Source organism: Coenobita brevimanus, chromosome 75 (assembly GCF_032717465.1).
Source record: "Coenobita brevimanus isolate Jiangsu-jjx chromosome 75, ASM3271746v2, whole genome shotgun sequence".
Lineage (NCBI taxonomy): Eukaryota > Metazoa > Arthropoda > Malacostraca > Decapoda > Coenobitidae > Coenobita > Coenobita brevimanus.
This window is the reverse complement of record NC_137028.1, coordinates 20,860,005-20,884,010: the sequence shown is the minus strand read 5'-3', so window position 1 is coordinate 20,884,010 and position 24,006 is coordinate 20,860,005. Positions and strand designations below refer to the sequence as shown.

The following is a 24,006-nucleotide window of genomic DNA, read 5'->3' as shown; positions in this document are numbered from 1 at the left end:
CTTGTTTCCTCCACCCTTGTTTCTAAGTCTTTCTTTACTTTCACCATTTCAGCATACGTGGTTTCTACATCATTTTTGTAGCTTTGCACAGCTTCATTCACCTGTGTTATCTTCTCCTCAATATCACTGCTCTGGTCCATAAGACTGCTTGCTTGCCTAATTGTCTCTGTGTCATTTTTGAACTCTTCAATAACACTCTCATGATTGACTACTGTACTTGCCATTTCACTCACTTTCTTCCTAAGCGTACTCAATTCCACTGTTAGTTCACTGATGGTTGTGTCTTTCTTATTGGCCTCCCTTCCTAGTTTTTCTATCTCTTCCTTTTGCAAGTGCATTTGCTTCTTTATTTCATCAATAAAGAACCCTGTTCTCAGGGTTTGGTTCTCCCACACTCCTGACTGTCATTCACACTTACGGGAAATTCCCTTCTTCTGAGAGGGTGATAGTACTTTACTTATTATTATTGAATTACTTTCCTTCAAGGGACATGTGAGTTTGTTGGGTTAAATAACATTAGCTGCTGGTTTCATATGCATCACACTATGTGACTCTGTCACTGTTCACTGTTCCTCTTTCTCAGGTTTACTTAGGTCTAAGGGGCGTCACTGATTTACCCGTGTTTCCTGGGTTAATTCACTCTGTCACTCTGTTCGAGGGGGAGGACCTCAGGGGGACTCTGCCTGTGGCGGGCAACACACTACCCACAGGGGAGTCACTGCCCGGGTCCGGTCCGTCAGTCATTTTTGAAAGCCATTTCTAGTTTGTGTACACGTTCAACCAGTCTATTGTGAGTCTCCACTTCAACCAGTTCTTGGTAGAAACCATCATTTTGCTTTTTACTTTTATCCCTTTTCTTTTCCTAATTTGTTTTACTGAAGTATGTATCCATTTTGTAATACTAAATGAACAGAGTATGTACTTACAGAGTATGTACACTTTCCCCGTGTTGCTGTAGTCTAAACAAACCCAGGTGACTCAGCGCATTTTTTTTCCTCGTGGTTCTTTGTTCTGTTTGAACCAGTCTTGTTTAAACATTTTTTTTTTTTCCCCTTTTAATAATGAAAAATCATTTAGTCTAACCTGGTACAGAGCTTGACTCATTCAAAGATACTAATTTAGATAATTCCACTGGCCATGTTGGTTTGGTACGGAGCTCCGATGTCGGACGTCTACCTCTGATGACTCCCTCTGTGTGTGTGTGTGTGTGTGTGTGTGTGTGTGTTCTTACCTAATTGCTCTTACCTAATTGTATCTTTACAGGAATGAGTCAAGCTCGTACTGTCCCGTGTCTTAAACCATATTTATCGTACATATCCTTAAACTTGTGAATTGTTTTAGCACACACTATTTCATTCGGTAGTGCATTCCACTGATCAATTGCTCTATTTGGGAAACTAAATTTCCTTACGTCTTTATCACCTCTCTTCTTATCCAGTTTTTTGCAGTGTCCTCTTGCTGATGATTCCCCATAGGTTAAGTAATCATTTTGTTATGCTGAGTGTTTTTAGGTCGACTCCTCGCCCTAAAAACACAAGCGACTGAGCAGGGTCCTCTTTCCGGACCGTAAGTAAAGCACCAACAAAGGAACAGGACATAAAAACTAGGCAGTATACCTTAACACATCTATTGCCTTAATTCTAAAACCGTTACAATATGATACAGAGTGATATTTAGGATATAGGATACAGGAACACAGAGTTAGGTTGGGATGACACGAGATACAACTGTACTCAACACACAATATGATCACATATGACAATGGCTTTTGGTTCGATAAGTGTGGATGATCGTCTTTCATTAAAACCCAAAATATCTATATTCACAGTAGCAAGAGGAATACACAAGATTAAGAGTCTGGAGGAGGAATATTACCATAAGAAAGACAGGGTGCGGATCATGACACTCAACTCAGTTAACTAGCCGCGGCGACACTGTTCTCAGGGTTTGGTTCTCCCGCACTCCTGACTGTCATTCACACTTACGGGAAATTCCCTTCTTCTGAGAGGGCGATAGTACTTTACTTATTATTATTGAATTACTTTCCTTCACGGGACATGTGAGTTTGTTGGGTTAAATAACATTAGCTGCTGGTTTCATATGGATCACACTATGTGACTCTGTCACTGTTCACTGTTCCTCTTTCTCAGGTTTACTTAGGTCTAAGGGGCGTCACTGATTTACCCGTGTTTCCTGGGTTAATTCACTCTGTCACTCTGTTCGAGGGGGAGGACCTCAGGGGGACTCTGCCTGTGGCGGGCAACACACTACCCACAGGGGAGTCACTGCCCGGGTCCGGTCCGTCAGTGAGTTACAGGGAGGCCCTCCTGTCTGGGGGCCTCGACCTGAAGGGAGACCCTTACCTCGGGGTCTCGTCGGTGGGGTGCAGGGAGCCCCTCCTGTCTGGGGGCCTCAACCTGAGAGGTGGCCCTCAGGACTGGGGCCAAACAGCTGGAGGAGGCGGGCCTGACGTCGGCGGCTCCGCGGGGTGAGAGAGTCAGGGTTGCCCTCGCCTGTAGTCTGCTGGGCTCGCCTGGGGGTCCTGGGGGTGCAGTCGTCTGCCAGGGGACGCGCCGTCAGGGTTGGACTGTGGCCTCGTCTCCTGCTGGTGCCTGAGAAGGACAGAGATTTCCCAGGAGTGGGAGGTAGGTCCAGTCTCGGACTTTGCCTCCACTCTGGTGACACCTCCGGGGCAACACTCCCGGGTGGTGTCGAGCAGTTCCCACAGGGGAACGCGGTAGGTTGAGTATACACGGAGACCGTGTCCTCTCCTACATACAGGGAGGGAAGCACAGAGGCGACTCTCTCTTCTGGGTCTGTCACAGCCGTGGCTCTAGGTCTTTTTACCCTGGGACCCACTTTTAGCTGTCTGCTAGGGCCTCCTGCCCTTGGAGTGGCTGAGGGTACTAACACCTCGTGGCGCACTAAAGGGCCTCCTGCCCTGGACGAGGCTGAGGGTACTGACGCCTCTGTGCACACTAAAGCGCCTCTTACCCTGAAAGTGGCTGAGGGCATGGACACCTCATGGCGCACTAAAGGGCCTCCTGCCCTGGACGTGGCTGAGTGTACTAACACCTCGTGGCGCACTAAAGGGCCTCCTGCCCTGGACGTGGCTGAGGGTACTGACGCCTCTGTGCACACTAAAGGGCCTCTTACCCTGAAAGTGGCTGAGGGCACGGACACCTCGTGGCGCACTAAAGGGCCTCCTGCCCTTGAGGGGGTAACTATGGCCGTCGCCAAAACGTTACTTGGGACTGGAACCTGTTCAGTCCCATCCCACTGCTGGCGATGGTTGTCCCGCCTGCAAGGTCGTTGCCGATCCTTGTTCACCTGGTGTCGGGGCAGTTGCGGGGAAAAGGGGCGCAGGTCAGTAGTGGGCGGGTGACCCTCTTGCCCTGGGTCATTAGCCCCCCCGTTGTGTCTTCCTGGGGTGGTGGTGTGGTGGTGGCCCTGTAGTGGGGTCGGGGGTGGCGGGGTGGTTGGTCCGGCAGCGGGCATTTTATTCACTGTACCCTGAATACACTAGGATTGCTTGTATTGGCATTAATATCAGATAAGCAAGTATCCTGCGAGATACACATGTCCTAGATAAGGTTTTATATTGCTATATATTATGCTGTAATATCTGCTGATTTGTCCTGTGTCTGTGGTAATATACGTGTAAAGGTTATTGCCTAGAGTTTTTGCGTCCTGCCTCTCTTTATTGCATTAAGCTCCGGTCTCGAAAGAGGACCCCCCTCCACGTTAGGTGTTTTAGGAACGAGAAGTCAAGCCTATTTACACCTAGCATTACAGAAATAATGATGATAAATGACGACAGTTTTGTTTCACTGTGGACAAAAATCAGGTAATAAAGGCTTTCAGTTTGAACTAATCCTTGTATACTTCTGCTTCACAGGTTGTTTTCGTCTGCTGTGTTTACCCTGCTGCCTTGCAAGACTGGTTGTGCCGTGGGTTTGGTCTCATCAACTGCCGTGAGAAACCTGGTGGTGGTGTGATCTCCTTTGTCGTAATAAGACTGTTGGTGTGATCTCGACCTGACGCGAAAAGAGGTGGCTCTGTGGTGGTTTCCACCGCCGTGAGAAGATTGGTGGTGTGGTTTTGTCTCCCTCGCACTGAGAAGTCAGATGGTGGTGTGCTGGTAGTGGTGTGGTGATCGTCTCCCTGCCATGAGAAGACTGGTAGTTATTGTGTGATGGTGATTGACCTCCCTACCTTTTAAGACTGGTGGTGGTGGCAATGTGATCTTCCCTGCCTTGAGAAGACTAGTGGTGGCGTGATCTCCCCTGCTGTCAGAAGACTGACAGTGGTTGGTCTCCTCTGCCTCGAGAAGCCTGGTGGTGATGGTGTGATCTGCCTTGTAAGTCGGGTCGCTCCTTTCCAGGATGGTCTGTGGCCAAATGCTACTTTTAAATGCATATTTTATATTGTTGTATCTATTAATGTATTCTATGCTGAAGTATTAATAATAAAAACTTAAATTTTCTGCCTTGTTTCCTTATCTTTTTAGCTTTTCGTGGTTTTAAAACTGATTTTCCTATACTGAGCTTTGACTTGAGCATTTAAAACGTGTGGTTTACAAGATAATTTGATTCTTGCGTAACTTATGTAAAACAATGGAATAAAAACTTACAAAACAATGAAATGAAAAATACATTTACGGAAGAACTTGTGAAACAAATATGAACTTATTAAATGTTTTAATAATAAAAAAATACAAAAAACAAAAATGGTAAATGAGCAATTTTAAAGCAAAAAATGGTAAAAAATGGTAAAAAATTAAGATTTTTTGGGCCCTGAAAAGGGCCAAAAATGTACTTGTCGATTGTGTTCTTTAAGCTGACCAGGTTCCGCGTTGGGACTAATATAATCAGAAGAGTGTCTGGAGACGAGCTGAAAGAGAGACAAGAGTTAGCAAAAATAGTGACTCCTAAACCGGCGATACAGTCGAGAAGTGAAGAGACAGAAAATAAAAGCCGAAAAAAGAATGTGCGTGAATGGAGGAAACCCCGCGTCTCAAATGTGTGTGTTCTTATCTAATTGTTCTTACCTAATTGTATCTTTACAGGAATGAGTCAAGCTCGTACTGTCCCATGTCTTAAACCATATTTATCGTACATATCCTTAAATTTGTGAATTGTTTTGGCACACACTATTTCATTCGGTAGTGCATTCCATTGATCAATTGCTGTGTTTGGGAAACTGAATTTTCTTACGTCTTTATCACCTCTCTTCTTATGCAGTTTTTTGCAGTCTTCTTGCTGATGCTTCTCCATATGTTAAGTAATCATTTATGTCTATTTTCTCCTTTCCTGATATGCAAACCTCTTTTCCTTCTCTCCTGTAGTGTTGGTAGATTCAGTTTATTTAGTCTTTCTTCGTAGCTTAGGTCCCTTAAGCTTGGTATCCATCTTGTAGCGGCCCTTTGAACTTTTTCAATCTTGTCTATATGCTAGTTGAGATGAGGACTCCAGACTACTGATGCATATTCCAGGGTTGGTCTAATGAATGATGTTGTTATCCTTCTTAGCATGTCTTCATTTATGTGTGTGAATGCTATTCTCATATTTGCAAGCAGTGAATACATGTTCCGTACCTTCTCGTTGATGTGGTCAGCCGGAGATAGTCTGTTATTGATAATCACACCTAGGTCTTTCTCTCTTTCTGATGTGTATAGGGTTTTATTTCCTAACTTATAATCCCAATCAGGTCTTTTTCCACTTTTACCAAACTTGATTACATGACACTTGTCCACATTGAATTCCATTTGCCATGTACTACTCCATTCATGAAGTTTATTTAATTCTTCTTGTAGCTCTTTACAAGAGTCTGTGTTAGTAATTCTCCTTCGTATTTTTGCATCATCTGCAAACATATTCAGATAGCTCTCATTTCCAGTGTTACTGTTTATATCATTTATATACACTAAAAACATGATTGGTGCCAGCACTGAACCCTGTGGTACTCCACTAGTCACTTCTTTCCATGATGAGTAGTTTCCTCTTAGTACTGTCCTCATTTCTCTTTTTATGAGAAAGTCTTGCATCCAACAAAACAGTTTGCCTCGAATTCCTCCTTGATGATACAGTTTCCATAAAAGTCTTTGGTGTGGTACTGTGTCAAAAGCTTTCTTGAAATCTAAATAGATACTGTCCACCCATCCTTCCCTTTCCTGTATTGTGTTTCTTACTCTGTCATAGTAGCTCAACAGATTAGTAACACATGATTTTCCTCTTCTAAAACCAAACTGGCTTTCTGTTATCATACTGTGTTCTTCTAGATGATTTACACAAGCTTTTCTTATAAGTTTTTCTAATACCTTGCTTACAACACTGGTCAGTGATACTGGTCGGTAGTTGAGTGGATTTTGTCTATTGCCTTTCTTGAATAAGGGGACAATATTTGCTTTTTTCCAAATATCAGGTAGTTTACCTTGGCTCAAGGATTTCTTGAAAATTATAAATAATAGTTTACTTAACTCCTTTGCACATTCTCGTAATACCCAACATGAAATTTCATCAGAACCACTTGCTTTTCCTCTGTCTAATCTACTTAACTCCTCCTGTATTACTTTTTCTGCTATTTGTATATCTGGTAGTATGTGTGGACATGCGTGTTCCACATAGTCCCTCTCAAAATTTTTTTCTTCTGTAAAAACTAATTGGAAATTCTTATTTAGTGCTTCACAAATATCTTTCTCTTGTGTATAAGTGATTCCCTCGTCCGTAATGGATTGTATTATATCTTTTACTTTGGTTTTGCTTCTGATATAGCTGTAAAACAGCTTTGGTTGATCACTACTTTTATTTATGATATCCTCCTCAAACTGTTTTTGGGCTTCGCTCCTTATTCTTGTATAGTCGTTTCTTGCCTGTTTGTAATTATTATACGCCCTTTCACTATTGTGTCTTCTGTATCTATTCCACAACAAATCTCTTCTTTCTTTTGATTTTTTACATTCTGTATTGAACCATTTCTGTATTTTCTTATCTGCTTCTTTGTGCTGTGGGATGTACTTCTGGACTCCTATTTCATAAAATTCACAAAATTTTTTATATACAGCATTTAAATCTTGTCCTCTAAGCTCATTTTCCCAATCAACTTCTAAGAAATACTTCTTTAGGTCTTGATAATTTCCTTTTTATAGTTTAGGCTCTTTTTGTAACTGTCATTGCTGTTTACTATGTCATATGCTATCCTGAAGTTATAATTTAGTACTGCATGATCGCTTTTGCCGAGTGGAGGGTGATATATTAAACTGTCAATATCATTTTCTTGCCTAGTAAATATTAGATCTACCACTGAAGGTACATCAAGTCCTCTTTTTCTGGTGGTTTCCCTCACATGTTGCGTTAAGAAAAACTCTTGTACGTGATCCAGGAGCTATTGGTCCTAACAGCTTTCTTGGCTATTTATATCTAAAGTATTCCAATTTATATTTGTATTGAAGTCCCCAGTTAGTATAATTCTCTCCGATTTCTCTTCCATTTTATGTAGCAATGATCTTATACTCTGAATTGTACTCTCTGCCAGGTCCTCATATTCGTCTCTTTCCCATGTGTTTGATCTGGGTGGCATGTACAAATTGGCTACAATTACTTTACCTTCAGATGTGTCGATCTCTACTGCAATCAGTTCTACTTGTGATGGTATATCTAGTTTTATTTCCTTGACATTTAGATTTTTCTTAGTTAATATTATAATTCCTCCTCCTTTTTTTAAATTTCTGTCTCTTCTCCATATATTGTATTCCTCTAAGTTTAGTATGTCATTGGATATCCTTGGTGTTAATTTTGTTTCAGTTAGGCATATTATTTGTGGTTCATTTTCTCTGACATAATCATTCATCTCTAGTAATTTAGATACCATTCCATCCACATTTGAGTACATCAACTTTATCATCTTGTTTATGTACTTGTCATGACATGGTTCTACTACCTTCCTCCTTTTTCTTCCATCCTGTTTGTGTACCACTTTCGTACCTGCAATCCTATTACTTTGTAAAAAAATTTCTTCTTCTCCTCCTCTGATCTTCCCTCATTTTTTGTTTTTGCTTCCTCCCTTTTCTCTTTCAGTAATTCCAGTTCCTCTTGTGTTAGGAATCTTTTTATCCATACATTTTTGAACTCCTCTTTTTCCATAAGATTCTTTGCATTTTTTAATATCTTTTCCACAGTGTTTACACTCTGGAAAGTCACCTTTAGAGGTCTTGTCTTGCTTTTCTCGTATTTCCCTAACCTTTTGTGTTCCTCTATGTCTTTACTACAGATTTCCTCTGATACTTCTTTCAGTAAGCTCATTACATTTGCCATCTCCTTTTTGTCTCTTGTGATCTTGTTTTTAACTTCCTCCTCTTCTATACCAGTGATTACTATTGATTTGTTTATCTCTACTGAATCTCTGACTAATTTTGGATTGTTTTGGATTATTCTTTTCACTTCCTTTTTAATGCTTTTTTCCTCCACCCTTGTTTCTAAGTCTTTCTTTACTTTCACCATTTCAGCATACGTGGTTTCTACATCATTTTTGTAGCTTTGCACAGCTTCATTCACCTGTGTTATCTTCTCCTCAATATCACTGCTCTGGTCCATAAGACTGCTTGCTTGCCTAATTGTCTCTGTGTCATTTTTGAACTCTTCAATAACACTCTCGTGATTGACTACTGTTCTTGCCATTTCACTCACTTTCTTCCTAAGCGTACTCAATTCCACTGTTAGTTCACTGATGGTTGTGTCTTTCTTATTGGCCTCCCTTCCTAGTTTTTCTATCTCTTCCTTTTGCAAGTGCATTTGCTTCTTTATTTCATCAACTTCATTTTTGAAAGCCATTTCTAGTTTGTGTACACGTTCAACCAGTCTATTGTGAGTCTCCACTTCAACCAGTTCTTGGTAGAAATCATCATTTTGCTTTTTACTTTTATCCCTTTTCTTTTCCTAATTTGTTTTACTGAAGTATGTATCCATTTTGTAATACTAAATGAACAGAGTATGTACTTACAGAGTATGTACACTTTCCCCATGTTGCTGTAGTCTAAACAAACCCAGGTGACTCAGCGCATTTTTTTTCCTCGTGGTTCTTTGTTCTGTTTGAACCAGTCTTGTTTAAACTTTTTTTTTTTTTCCCCTTTTAATAATGAAAAATCATTTAGTCTAACCTGGTACAGAGCTTGACTCATTCAAAGATACTAATTTAGATAATTCCACTGGCCATGTTGCTTTGGTACGGAGCTCCGATGTCGGACGTCTACCTCTGATGACTCCCTCTGTGTGTGTGTGTGTGTGTGTGTGTTCTTACCTAATTGCTCTTACCTAATTGTATCTTTACAGGAATGAGTCAAGCTCGTACTGTCCCGTGTCTTAAACCATATTTGTCGTACATATCCTTAAATTTGTGAATTGTTTTGGCACACACTATTTCATTCGGTAGTGCATTCCACTGATCAATTGCTCTATTTGGGAAACTAAATTTTCTTACGTCTTTATCACCTCTCTTCTTATGCAGTTTTTTGCAGTCTTCTTGCTGATGCTTCTCCGTATGTTAAGTAATCATTTATGTCTATTTTCTCCTTTCCTGATATGCAAATCTCTTTTCCTTCTCTCCTGTAGTGTTCGTAGATTCAGTTTATTTAGTCTTTCTTCGTAGCTTAGGTCCCTTAAGCTTGGTATCCATCTTGTAGCGGCCCTTTGAACTTTTTCAGTCTTGTCTATATGCTATTTGAGATGAGGACTCCAGACTACTGATGCATATTCCAGGGTTGGTCTAATGAATGATGTTGTTATCCTTCTTAGCATGTCTTCATTTATGTGTTTGAATGCTATTCTCATATTTGCAAGCAGTGAATACATGTTCCGTACCTTCTCGCTGATGTGGTCAGCCGGAGATAGTCTGTTATTGATAATCACACCTAGGTCTTTCTCTCTTTCTGATGTGTATAGGGTTTTATTTCCTAACTTATAATCCCAATCAGGTCTTTTTCCACTTTTACCAAACTTGATTACATGACACTTGTCCACATTGAATTCCATTTGCCATGTACTACTCCATTCATGAAGTTTATTTCATTCTTCTTGTAGCTCTTTACATGAGTCTGTGTTAGTAATTCTCCTTCGTATTTTTGCATCATCTACAAACATATTCAGATAGCTGTCATTTCCAGTGTTACTGTTTATATCATTTATATACACTAAAAACATGATTGGTGCCAGCACTGAACCCTGTGGTACTCCACTAGTCACTTCTTTCCATGATGAGTAGTTTCCTCTTAGTACTGTCCTCATTTCTCTTTTTATGAGAAAGTCTTGCATCCAACAAAACAGTTTGCCTCGAATTCCTCCTTGATGGTACAGTTTCCATAAAAGTCTTTGGTGTGGTACTGTGTCAAAAGCTTTCTTGAAATCTAAATAGATACTGTCCACCCATCCTTCCCTTTCCTGTATTGTGTTTGTTACTCTGTCATAGTAGCTCAACAGATTAGTAACACATGATTTTCCTCTTCTGAAACCAAACTGTCTTTCTGTTATCATACTGTGTTCTTCTAGATGATTTACACAAGCTTTTCTTATAAGTTTTTCTAATACCTTGCTTACAACACTGGTCAGTGATACTGGTCGGTAGTTGAGTGGATTTTGTCTATTTCCTTTCTTGAATAAGGGGACAATATTTGCTTTTTTCCAAATATCAGGTAGTTTACCTTGGCTCAAGGATTTCTTGATAATTAAAAGTAATGGTTTACTTAACTCCTTTGCACATTCTCGTAATACCCAACATGAAATTTCATCAGGACCACTTGCTTTTCCTCTGTCTAATCTACTTAACTCCTCCTGTATTACTTTTTCTGCTATTTGTATATCTGGTAGTATGTGTGGACATGCGTGTTCCACATAGTCCCACTCAAAATTTCTTTCTTCTGTAAAAACTAATTGGAAATTCTTATTTAGTGCTTCACAAATATCTTTCTCTTGTGTATAAGTGATTCCCTCGTCCGTAATGGATTGTATTATATCTTTTACTTTGGTTTTGCTTCTGATATAGCTGTAAAACAGCTTTGGTTGATCACTACTTTTATTTATGATATCCTCCTCAAACTGTTTTTGGGCTTCCCTCCTTATTCTTGTATAGTCGTTTCTTGCCTGTTTGTAATTATTATACGCCCTTTCACTATTGTGTCTTCTGTATCTATTCCACAACAAATCTCTTCTTTCTTTTGATTTTTTACATTCTGTATTGAACCATTTCTGTATTTTCTTATCTGCTTCTTTGTGCTGTGGGATGTACTTCTGGACTCCTATTTCATAAAATTCACAAAAATTTTTATATACAGCATTTAAATCTTGTCCTCTAAGCTCATTTTCCCAATCAACTTCTAAGAAATACTTCTTTAGGTCTTGATAATTTCCCTTTTTATAGTTTAGGCTCTTTTTGTAACTATCATTGCTGTTTACTATGTCATATGCTATCCTGAAGTTATAATTTAGTACTGCATGATCGCTTTTGCCGAGTGGAGGGTGACATATTAAACTGTCAATATCATTTTCTTGCCTAGTAAATATTAGATCTAGCACTGAAGGTACATCAAGTCCTCTTTTTCTGGTGGTTTCCCTCACATGTTGCGTTAAGAAAAACTCTTGTACGTGATCCAGGAGCTATTGGTCCTAACAGCTTTCTTGGCTATTTATATCTAAAGTATTCCAATTTATATTTGTATTGAAGTCCCCAGTTAGTATAATTGTCTCCGATTTCTCTTCCATTTTATGTAGCAATGATCTTATATTCTGAATTGTACTCTCTGCCAGGTCCTCATATTCGTCTCTTTCCCATGTGTTTGATCTGGGTGGCATGTACAAATTGGCTACAATTACTTTACTTTCAGATGTGTCGATCTCTACTGCAATCAGTTCTACTTGTGATGGTATATCTAGTTTTATTTCCTTGACTTTTAGATTTTTCTTAGTTAATATTATAATTCCTCCTCCTTTTTTTAAATTTCTGTCTCTTCTCCATATATTGTATTCCTCTAAGTCTAGTATGTCATTGGATATCCTTGGTGTTAATTTTGTTTCAGTTAGGCATATTATTTGTGGTTCATTTTCTCTGACATAATCATTCATTTCAAGTAATTTAGATACCATTCCATCCACATTTGAGTACATCAACTTTATCATCTTGTTTATGTACTTGTCATGACATGGTTCTACTACCTTCCTCCTTTTTCTTCCATCCTGTTTGTGTACCACTTTCGTACCTGCAATCCCATTACTTTGTAAAAAAATTTCTTCTTCTCCTCTTCTGATCTTCCCTCATTTTTTGGTTTTGCTTCCTCCCTTTTCTCTTTCAGTAATTCCAGTTCCTCTTGTGTTAGGAATCTTTTTATCCATACACTTTTGAACTCCTCTTTTTCCATAAGATTCTTTGCATTTTTTAATATCTCTTCCACAGTGTTTACACTCTGGAAAGTCACCTTTAGAGGTCTTGTCTTGCTTTTCTCGTATTTCCCTAACCTTTTGTGTTCCTCTATGTCTTTACTACAGATTTCCTCTGATACTTCTTTCAGTAAGCTCATTACATTTGCCATCTCCTTTTTGTCTCTTGTGATCTTGTTTTTAACTTCCTCCTCTTCTATACCAGTGATTACTATTGATTTGTTTATCTCTACTGAATCTCTGACTAATTTTGGATTGTTTTGGATTATTCTTTTCACTTCCTTTTTAATGCTTTTTTCCTCCACCCTTGTTTCTAAGTCTTTCTTTACTTTCACCATTTCAGCATACGTGGTTTCTACATCATTTTTGTAGCTTTGCACAGCTTCATTCACCTGTGTTATCTTCTCCTCAATATCACTGCTCTGGTCCATAAGACTGCTTGCTTGGCTTATTGTCTCTGTGTCATTTTTGAACTCTTCAATAACACTCTCGTGATTGACTACTGTTCTTGCCATTTCACGCACTTTCTTCCTAAGCGTACTCAATTCCATTGTTAGTTCACTGATGGTTGTGTCTTTCTTATTGGCCTCCCTTCCTAGTTTTTCTATCTCTTCCTTTTGCAAGTGCATTTGCTTCTTTATTTCATCAATTTCATTTTTGAAAGCCATTTCTCGTTTGTGTACACGTTCAACCAGTCTATTGTGACTCTCCACTTCAACCAGTTCTTGGTAGAAATCATCATTTTGCTTTTTACTTTTATCCCTTTTCTTTTCCTAGCCAACGGCCATGCCACGTTGAGTACACCGCTTCCCATCCGATCAGCGAAGTTAAGCAACGTTGGGTCTGGTTAGTACTTGGATGGGTGACCGCCTGGGAACACCAGATGCTGTTGGCATCCCTACGTGTCAAGTGGGGTTGGTGGAGGATTAGTGCCCCTCCCTGTAAAACAATTAACTCTGAGCCCTTGGCCACCCTATTTGGGATGCATGGCGTCTGGCAATGGATGGATGGATGGTTTTACTAAAGTATGTATCCATTTTGTAATACTAAATGAACAGAGTATGTACTTACAGAGTATGTACACTTTCCCCGTGTTGCTGTAGTCTAAACAAACCCAGGTGACTCAGCGCATTTTCTTTTCCTCGTGGTTCTTTGTTCTATTTGAACCAGTCTTGTTTAAACTTATTTTTTTTCCCTTTTAATAATGAAAAATCATTTAGTCTAACCTGGTACAGAGCTTGACTCATTCAAAGATACTAATTTACATAATTCCACTGGCCATGTGTGTTTGGTACGGAGCTCCGATGTCGGACGTCTACCTCTGATGACTCCCTCTGTGTGTGTGTGTGTGTGTGTGTGTGTGTGTATGTGTGTGTTCTTACCTAATTGCTCTTACCTAATTGTATCTTTACAGGAATGAGTCAAGCTCGTACTGTCCCGTGTCTTAAACCATATTTATCGTACATATCCTTAAATTTGTGAATTGTTTTGGCACACACTATTTCATTCGGTAGTGCATTCCACTGATCAATTGCTCTATTTGGGAAACTAAATTTCCTTACGTCTTTATCACCTCTCTTCTTATCCAGTTTTTTGCAGTGTCCTCTTGCTGATGCATCCCCATAGGTTAAGTAATCATTTTGTTATGCTGAGCGTTTTTAGGTCGACTCCTCGCCCTAAAAACACAAGCGACTGAGCAGGGTCCTCTTTCCGGACCGTAAGTAAAGCACCAACAAAGGAACAGGACATAAAAACTAGGCAGTATACCTTAACACATCTATTGCCTTAATTCTAAAACCGTTACAATATGATACAGAGTGATATTTAGGATATAGGATACAGGAACACAGAGTTAGGTTGGGATGACACGAGATACAACTGTACTCAACACACAATATGATCACATATAACAATGGCTTTTGGTTCGATAAGTGTGGATGATCGTCTTTCATTAAAACCCAAAATATCTATATTCACAGTAGCAAGAGGAATACACAAGATTAAGAGTCTGGGGGAGGAATATTACCATAAGAAAGACAGGGTGAGGATCATGACACTCAACTCAGTTAACTAGCCGCGGCGACACTGTTCTCAGGGTTTGGTTCTCCCGCACACCTGACTGTCATTCACACTTACGGGAAATTCCCTTCTTCTGAGAGGGCAATAGTACTTTACTTATTATTATTGAATTACTTTCCTTCAAGGGACATGTGAGTTTGTTGGGTTAAATAACATTAGCTGCTGGTTTCATATGGATCACACTATGTCACTCTGTCACTGTTCACTGTTCCTCTTTCTCGGGTTTACTTAGGTCTAAGGGGCGTCACTGATTTACCCGTGTTTCCTGGGTTAATTCACTCTGTCACTCTGTTCGAGGAGGAGGACCTCAGGGGGACTCTGCCTGTGGCGGGCAACACACTACCCACAGGGGAGTCACTGCCCGGGTCCGGTCCGTTGGTGAGTTGCAGGGAGGCCCTCCTGTCTGGGGGCCTCGACCTGAAGGGAGACCCTTACCTCAGGGTCTCGTCGGTGGGGTGCAGGGAGGCCCGCCTGTCTGGGGGCCTCGACCTGGGAGGTGGCCCTTGGGGCTGGGGCCAAACAGTTGGAGGAGGTGGGTCTGGCGTCGGTGGCTCTGCGGGGTGAGGGGGTCAGTGTTACCCTCACCTGTAGGCTGCTGGGCTCGCCTGGGGGTCCTGGGGCTGTGGTGCGGCCTCGTCTCCTGCTGGTGCCTGGAGAAGACAAGAATCTCCCAGGAGTGGGAGGCAGGTCCGGGCTCGGACTTTGCCTCCACTCTGGTGACACCTTCGGGGCAACTCTCCCGGGTGGTGTCAAGCTATTCCCACAGGGGAACGCGGAAGGTGGAGTGCACACGGAGACCGTGTCCTCTCCTACATACAGAGAGGGCAGCACAGAGGTGACTCTCTCTCCTGTCTCTGTCACAGCCATGGCTCCAGGTTGCTTTACCCTGGGACCCACTTTTCGCTTTCTACTAGGGCCTCTTGCCCTTGGAGTGGCAGAGGGTACTGGCCCCTCGTGGCATACTATAGGGCCTCCTGCTCTGGACGTGGCAGAAGGTATTTCTCCCTCTTGGCTCACTGTGGATGTGGCAGAGGGTACTGGCCCCTCGTGGCTCACCAAAGGGCCTCCTGCCCTATGTGTGGCAGAGGGTATTTCTCCCTCGTGGCTCACTGTGGACGTGGCAGAGGGTGTTGTTCCCTCGTGGCTCACTGTAGATGTGGCAGAGGGTACTCAGGTACTGGCCCCTCGTGGCTCACCAAAGGGCCTCCTGCCCTGTATGTGGCAGAGGGTATTGCTCCCTCATGTCTCACTGTGTATGTGGCAGAGGGTATTGCTCCCTCGTGGCTCACTGTGTATGTGGCAGAGGGTACTGGCCCCTCGTGGCTCACCAAAGGGCCTCCTGCCCTGTATGTGGCAGAGGGTATTGCTCCCTCGTGGCTCACTGTGTATGTGCAGAGGGTATTGCTCCCTCGTGGCTCACTGTGTATGTGCAGAGGGTATTGCTCCCTCTTGGCTCACTGTGTATGTGGCAGAGGGTATGACTCCCTCGTGGCTCACTTTAGGGCCTCTTACCCTGGACGTGGCAGAGGTGGGGACAACTCGTGGCTCACTGAAGGGCCTCCTGCCCTTGAGGGGTGTAACTATGGCCGTCGCCAAAATGTTACTAGGGACTGATTTTTGCTCAGTCCCACCCCACTGCTGTAGATGGTTGGCCCGCCTGTGAGGTTGTCTCCGATCCTGGTTCACCTGGTGTCGGGGTAGTTGCGGGGAAAAGGGGCACAGGTTAGTGGTGGGTGGGTGACCCTCTTGCCCTGGGTCATTAGCCCCCCCGCTGTCTCTTCCTGGGGTGGTGATGGCCCAGTGATGGGGTGGGGGGTGGCGGGGTGGATGGTCCGGCGGCGGGCATTTTACATTTATGTCTATTTTCTCCTTCCCTGATATGCATTTATATAGCATAATCATGTCACCACTTTTCCCTCTCTCCTATAGTGTTGGTAGATTCAGTTTATTTAGTCTTTCTTCATAGCTTAGGTCCCTTAAGCTTGGTATCCATCTTGTAGCGGCCCTTTGAACTTTTTCAAACTTGTCTATGTCTTTTTTGAGATGAGGACTCCAGACTACTAATGCATACTCCAGGGTTGGTCTGATGAGTGATGCTATTATCTTTCTTAGCATGTCTTCATTTATGTATGTGAACGCTATTCTCATATTAGCAGCAGTGTACAGTATACATGTTCCGTACCTTCTCACTGATGTGGTCAGCCGGAGATGGTCTGTTCTTGATAATCACACCTAGGTCCTCTCTTTCTCATGTGTGTGGGGTTTTATTTCCTAATGTATAATCCCAATCAGGTCTTTTTCCACTTTTACCAAACTTGATTACTTGACACTTGTCTACATTGAATTCCATTTGCCATGTATTACTCCATTCATGAAGTTTATTTAATTCTTCTTGTAGCTCTTTACAAGAGTCTGTGTTAGTAATTCTTCTTTGTATTTTTGCATCATCTGCAAACATATTTAGGTAGCTTTCATTTCCAGTGTTACTGTCCATATCATTTATATACACTAAAAACATGATTGGTGCCAGCACTGAGCCCTGTGGTACTCCACTAATCACTTCTTTCCATGATGAGTAATTTCCCCTTAGTACTGTTCTCATTTCTCTTTTCATGAGAAAATCTTGCATCCAACAATACAGATTGCCTCGAATTCCTCCTTGATGGTATAGTTTCCATAAAAGTCTTTGGTGTGGTGCTGTCAAATTCTTTCTTGAAATCTAAATAGATACTGTCCACCCATCCTTCTTTTTCCTGTAATGTGTCTGTTACTCTGTCATAGTAGCTCAACAGATTAGTAACACATGATTTTCCTTTTTTGAAACCAAACTGTCTTTCTGTTATCATACTGTGTTCTTCTAGGTGATTTACCCAAGCTTTTTCTTATAAGCTTTTCTCATACCTGGCTTACAACACTGGTTAGTGATACTGGTCGGTAGTTAAGTGGATTTTATCTATTCCCTTTCTTGAATATGGGAACAATGTTTGCTTTCTTCCAAATATCAGGTAGTTTACCCTGACTCAAGGATTTCTTGAAAATTAAAAATAATGGTTTACTTAACTCCTTTGCACATTCACGTAGCACCCAACATGAATTTCATCAGGACCATTTGCTTTTCCTTTGTCTAATTTACTTAGCTCCTCCTGTATTTCTTTTTCTGATGTTTGAATATCTGGTAGTATGTGTGGGCATGCAAGCTCCACATAATCCCTCTCAAAAATTTTCTTCATCCGTAAAAACTGATTGGAAAATCTTGTTTAGTGCTTCACAAATATCCTTCTCTTGTGTAAAGGTAATTCCATCGTCCGTAATGGATTGTATTTTATCTTTTACTTTGGTTTTGCTTCTGATGTAGCTGTAAAATAGCTTTGGTTGATCACTACTTTTATTTATGATATCCTCCTCAAACTGTTTTTGGGCTTCCCTCCTTATTCTTGTCTAATCGTTTCTTGCCTGTTTGTAATTATTATATGCCCTTTCACTATTGTGTCTTCTATATATATTCCGCAACAAATCTCTTTTTTCTTTTGATTTTTTACATTCTGTATTGAACCTTTTTTTTTTTTTTTCTGCTTCTTTGTGCTGTGGGATGTACTTCTGGACTCCTATTTCATAAAGTTCACAGAATTTTTCATATATAGTATTTAAATCTTGTCCTCTAAGCTCCTTTTCCCAAGCAATTTCTAAGAAGTACTTCCTTAGGTCATGATACTTTCCCTTTTTATAGTTTAGGCCCTTTTTGTAACTTTCATTGTTGTTAACTATGTCATATGCAATCCTGAAATTGCAATTTAGTACTGCATGGTCGCTTTTGCCGAATGAAGGGTGATATATTAAATTGTCAATATCGTTTTCTTGCCTAGTAAATATGAGATCTAGCACCGAGGGCACATCGAGTCCTCTTTTTCTGGTGATTTCCCTTACATGTTCCGTTAGGAAAAACTCTTGCACAAGATTCAGGAGCTTTTGGTCCCAGCAGCTTTCTTGGCTTATTATATCTAGAGTATTCCAATTTATATTTGTATTAAAATCTCCAGTTGTATAAGTCTTTCCGATTTCTCTTCCATTCTATGTAGTAATGCTCTTAAACTCTGAAATGTACTCTCCGCCAGGTCTTCATATTCGTCTCTTTCCCATGTGTTTGATCTGGGTGGCATATACAAATTGGCTACAATTACTTTCCTTTCAGATGTATTGATCTCTACTGCAATCAGTTCTACTTGTGAGGGTATATCTAGTTCTATTTCTTTGACTTTTAGATTTTTCTTAGTTAATATTATAATTCCTCCTCCTTTTTTTAAGTCTCTTCTCCATATATTATAGTCCTCTAAGTTTAGGATGTCTTTTGATATCCTTGGTGTTAATTTTGTTTCAGTTAGGCATATTATATGTGGTTCATTTTCTCTGTTATAATCATTCATCTCTAATAATTTAGATACCGTTCCATCCACATTTGAGTACATCAACTTTATCATCTTGTTTGTATACTTGTCATGATTTGGTGCTATTACCTTCCTCCTTTTTATTCCCTCCTGTTTATGTACCACTTTCGTACCTGCAATCCAATTACTTTGTAAAAAAAAAAAAAATGTATTCTTCTCCTCCTCTGATCTTCCATCTTTTTTTTTTTTTTTTTTTTTTTTTTTGCTTCCTCTTCTCTTTCAGTAATTCCAGTTCCTCTTGTGTTAGGCATCTTTTTATCCATACATTTTTGAACTCCTCTTTTTTGGTATCTCCTCCACGGTGTTTACACTCTGGAAGGTTACCTTTAGGGGTCTTGACTTGTTTTCTCGTATTTCCCTAACCTTTTGTGTTCCTCTATGTCTTTACTACAGATTTCCTCTGATACTTCTTTCAATATGCCCATTACATTTGCCATCTCCTTTTTGTCTCTTGAAATCTTGTTTTTTTACTTTTTCCTCTTCTATACCAGTGATTACTATAGATTTGTTGATATCTACTGAATCTCTAACTAACTTAGGATTGTTTTGGATTATTCTTTTCACTTCCTTTTTAATGCTTTTTTCTTCCACCCTTGTTTCCAAGTCTTTCTTTACTTTCACCATTTCAGCATAAGTGGTTTCCACATCATTTTTGTAGCTTTGCACAGATTCAGTCACCTGTGTTATCTTCTCAATATCACTGCTCTGGTCTATCAGACTGCTTACTTGCCTTATTGTCTCTGTATCATTTTGGAACTCTTCCATAATACTCTCGTGGTTGACTACTGTACTTGCCATTTCACTCATTTTCCTCCTAAGTGTACCCACTTCAACTGTTAGCTCATCTATAGTTGTGTCTTTCTTGGTGACTTCTATCCTAATGTTTCTATTTCTTCCTTTTGCAAGTGCATCTGTTTCTTAATTTCATCACTCATTTTGAAAAGCCGTCTCTAATCTGTGTACTCGTTCCACCAGTTTATTGTGAGTCTCCATTTCAACCAATTCTTGGTAGAAATCATCGTCCTGCTTTCTCCCTTTATCCCTTTTCTTTTCCAAATTTGCTTTACTAAAGTATGTGGTCATGTTGCAGTACTAAAAGCGCATATAGTACTTACATTCCCTGGGGCAGATTGTAGACTAAACAACGATCAGCTCTATGTGTGTGTGTGTGTGTGTGAGAGAGAGAGAGAGAGAGAGAGAAAGAGAGATGGAGGGCTGAGGTAGAGAGGTAATCTGGCCTGTCAAATGGTATCAAATTTTTCTGGCCACAAACACGCCCCTCCTACGTCGTGCCTCACCCACACACTGCTGCGCTCAGAGGCAGGCAGGCAGACAGGAAGGAAGGCAGGTTGTATTTCAGGCAGGCGGGCAGGTAGAGGGGGTGGTTGGCTGGACAGGTTAGCAGGCAGAGAGGCAGGGAGGTGGATAGGTAGGCAGGCAGGTAGGGGGTTGCGTGGGTAAGTAGGTATCAAAACAGGAAAGCAGACAACTTGGTATGTGAATAAGTAGGTAAGCACTGAGGCAAGAGACAGACAGGTGGGTAAGTAGGTATTCAAGCAGGCAGGTTGGTGAGTAGGTGTGTCATTAAAGAGGACAAACAGGCAAGCAGATGCGTTGGTAGGCAGGTATGCAGAGACAGGCTGGCAGAGTAGCAGACAGAGAGATTGGTAGAGAGGTATACGGAAAGGCAAGCAGGCAGGAAAGCAGGTGGATAGGTAGGTAGGTATTCAGGTAAGTAGGCAAGGAGAGAGGGAGTAGTTAGGCAGTGGGGTGACAGGAACGCGAACGGGTAGGTAGGTAGGTATTTAGACAGGAGTGAGTAGACAGAGAAGGCAAGAGAGACAAGCAAGAATAGAATGAGATGGGCAAAAATAAAGCAAGGGAGAGAATAGAAATGAGATAAACTGAAGGAAGAATCAAGAAAGAAAGAGGGAAAATTTGAGCGAAACTTGGCAGGCCAGCAGACATAGGATGTACGAGGGATGATAGGAGAGGAAGAGGGTCAAAGAGGAAAAGAAAAAAGGGAAAGAGAGAAAATGGCGGAGCTACGAAGAGGAAAGTATGAAAAGAAAACTGTCTATCTATCTATCCATAGCCAGACGCCATAATCACTCGATGTGGTGCTGCTTTAGCTAGGTGACTGCCCATTCCTCTCTTCCTTCCTTCTCTCCATCCTTCCTCTTCTGTCTTTCTTTCCTTCATTCTTTCCTCTTCCTTCTGCCTATGAGTGACTCTGCACTGAGTGACAAGCCAAATGATTTCCTGGTGTACAGGAAACTCTTTATTATGCCGGGTGGTAATCATAAAACCAGATTAAGCTATGGCGCCTGGTGGTTTAGTGAGTAATTAAGGCACTCCAGCCAGATTGGGCTTGTGCAGGTTTATATCCAAGGGATGGTTGGGGCTTATTGCCCATGTTATGCCACTCAGGGATGAGTGAGGCTGGTCATTCTCATCTTAAACGTCAGGACCAACTTGTGTAGCCCCGGGTTCCTACGTTCCTCATGGGGCGACACTGGGTTAGATGATGATGACCATGATATTCATCATCTCATCATCTGTATAAGTATGATGTTTTTCATGTTGTCGTAGTCCCAGGCTCTTTTGAAGGTGAACCAGTGAACTACAAACTCTTATCTTCAAGTCAATCCTCCTTCTTTCGGGGGATAACAAGACTGGATACATGGTTATATCAGTGCCACTCCATGAAGGCATCCGTCTATACCATCTCCATACAACAAAATAGCAAAATCCTACTTATATGCTTTCTCTTTCTGTTTCTGTATCCTATCTTACCCAATCTTGTAGTGAAGTTAGGGTAGTAAGGATGATTATCCATCCATCCATCCATCATCTAATCCTACGTTGCCCCATGAGAAGCGTAGGAGCCCGGGGCTAGGAAAGTTGGTCCTGGCATTTAAGATGAGAGTGACAAGCCTCACTCATCCCTGAGTGGCATTACGTGAGCAATAAACTTCAACCATCCCTTGGATATTAACCTTCACCGGCTCAATCCGACTGGAGCACCTTTATTACCCACTAAACCACCTGGAGCCAAAATTTGGTTATATGGTTACCACCCAGCGTAGTAAATGGTTTCCTGGTGTACAGGAAACCATTTGGCTTGTCACTCAGTGTAGAGTCACCCACAGGCAGAAGGAAGAGGAAAGAATGAAGGAAAGAAAGACACAAGAGAGGGTGTAAAGTCACCCGCAGGCAGAAGAAAGAGGAAAGAATGAAGGAAAAAAAAAAAACAGAAGAGGATGGATGGAAAGAAGGATGGAGGAGAGGAAAGGGCAGACACCCGAGACCAGCACTACATCAAGTGAGTGGATGGTGAGCGCCCCCACCTACCACAATAAGGATGATTAATAATAATAATAATAATAATAATAATAATAATAATAATAATACATCACCTAATCCTATGTTGCTCCATGAGGAGCATAGAAGCCCAGGGCTAGGCAAGTTGGTCTTGACATTTAAGATAAGAGTGACCGGACTCACTCATTTATGAGAGGCATTACGTGAGCAATAAACCTCAACCACCCATTGGATATAAACCTGCACTGGCTGAATCTGAATGGAGCGCCTTAATTACTCACTAAACCACCAAGCGCCGTAATTTGGTTTTATGGTTACCACCCAGCATAGTAAACGGTTTCCTGGTGTACAGGGAACCATTTGGCTTGTCACTCACCCACAGGCAGAAGGAAGAGGAAAGAGTTAAGGAAAGAAAGACTTTGGGTGAACGGTACGATTGGGGGAGGGAGGGTGACTAAGGCCCATATTCTCCTCAGTTAAAGAAATTCTCTAATATCATTCCTAAGTGATTATTCTGCTTATTACTCCTTACTATCCTCTTGTGTCATTTAAATCAATACAATACCTCCGTACTCAGCATAATTGACATACAAATTGATACTAACCAGCCCTATCCAAAACTAATTAGCTAAGGAGAAGATGCTTGGCAGCTTTCTTAACTGATAAGAATACAGAAGTAGGAATTATGCTGATACAGAGGCAATTTATGCAATTTCATGGCCTATTATATAGGCAGCTGGAGCTGCTCAGTGCCAACGAGGCAACGGTTACCAGTCGCACTTGCCCACCCCTCAGATGAAACCCTTACAGTCTCCATCCAGCAGGAGCACCTTAACCCACTAAACCACCACCTGGCATAGCAAATAACATGGCATATAGCAAACCATCTATATTGTCATTCAGGACTACCTGAGAGACGGAGAGATTACATCAAGGAGGCAGTAGGGGATGGGGACATAGAGCAGAGATAGGGGGGATGGGGACTACATCAAATAAAGAGGGGCGGTGGGGATGGGGACTGCAAGTAGAGAGGGGTGGTGGAGACTATATCAAATAGAGAGGGGGGGATGGGGGACTACTTCAAGCAGAGAGAGAGGGAGGGGAAGGATGGGGACTACATCAAGTAGAGAGAGGGGGGCGGAGGTTGGGGACTACATCAAGGGGGGAGGGGGGACTACATCAAACAGGGCAGAGATGAGACACTGAGTGGGGGAAGAGAGGGGGCCATTATCAAGTGTGTGGGGGGGAAGGGAGTGGATAGAGAACAGGGGGGAAGGGAGTGAGGATGACAAACCCCACCTTTCACTATTATTATTATTATTATTACCATCCACTCACTCGATGTAGTGCTGCTCTCGGGTGTCTGTCCTTTCCTTTCCTCCTCCTTTCTTTCCTTCCTCTTCCGTCTTTCCTTCATTTTTTCCTCGTCCTTCTGCCTACGGGTGACTTTACACTCCCTTTTAGTCTTTCTTTCCTCTTCCTTCTGCCTATGGGTGACTACACTGAGTGACAAGCCAAATGGTTTCCCGTACACCAGGAAACAATGTACTACGCTAGGTGGTAACCATATAACCAAATTGTGGTACCTGGTGGTTTAGTGGGTAATTATGGCACTCTAATCGGACTAAGCCTGGGCAGGTTTATATCCAAGGGATGGTTGGGGTTTATTGCTCACGTAATGCCACTCAGGGATGAGTGAGGCTTGACACCCTCATCTTAAATGTCAGGACCAACATGCCTAG

The 24,006-nt window shown here is 41.6% G+C and overlaps 1 non-coding gene across 1 annotated transcript; it reads left to right on the top strand.

Annotated features, from left to right (window-relative positions):
• The first annotated feature begins 13,195 nt into the window (after positions 1–13,195).
• On the top strand, positions 13,196–13,314 carry LOC145408160 (5S ribosomal RNA). Its single transcript, XR_013898885.1, has one exon. It is a non-coding gene; the product is annotated as a 5S ribosomal RNA (ribosomal RNA).
• The last annotated feature ends 10,692 nt before the right edge of the window (positions 13,315–24,006 follow it).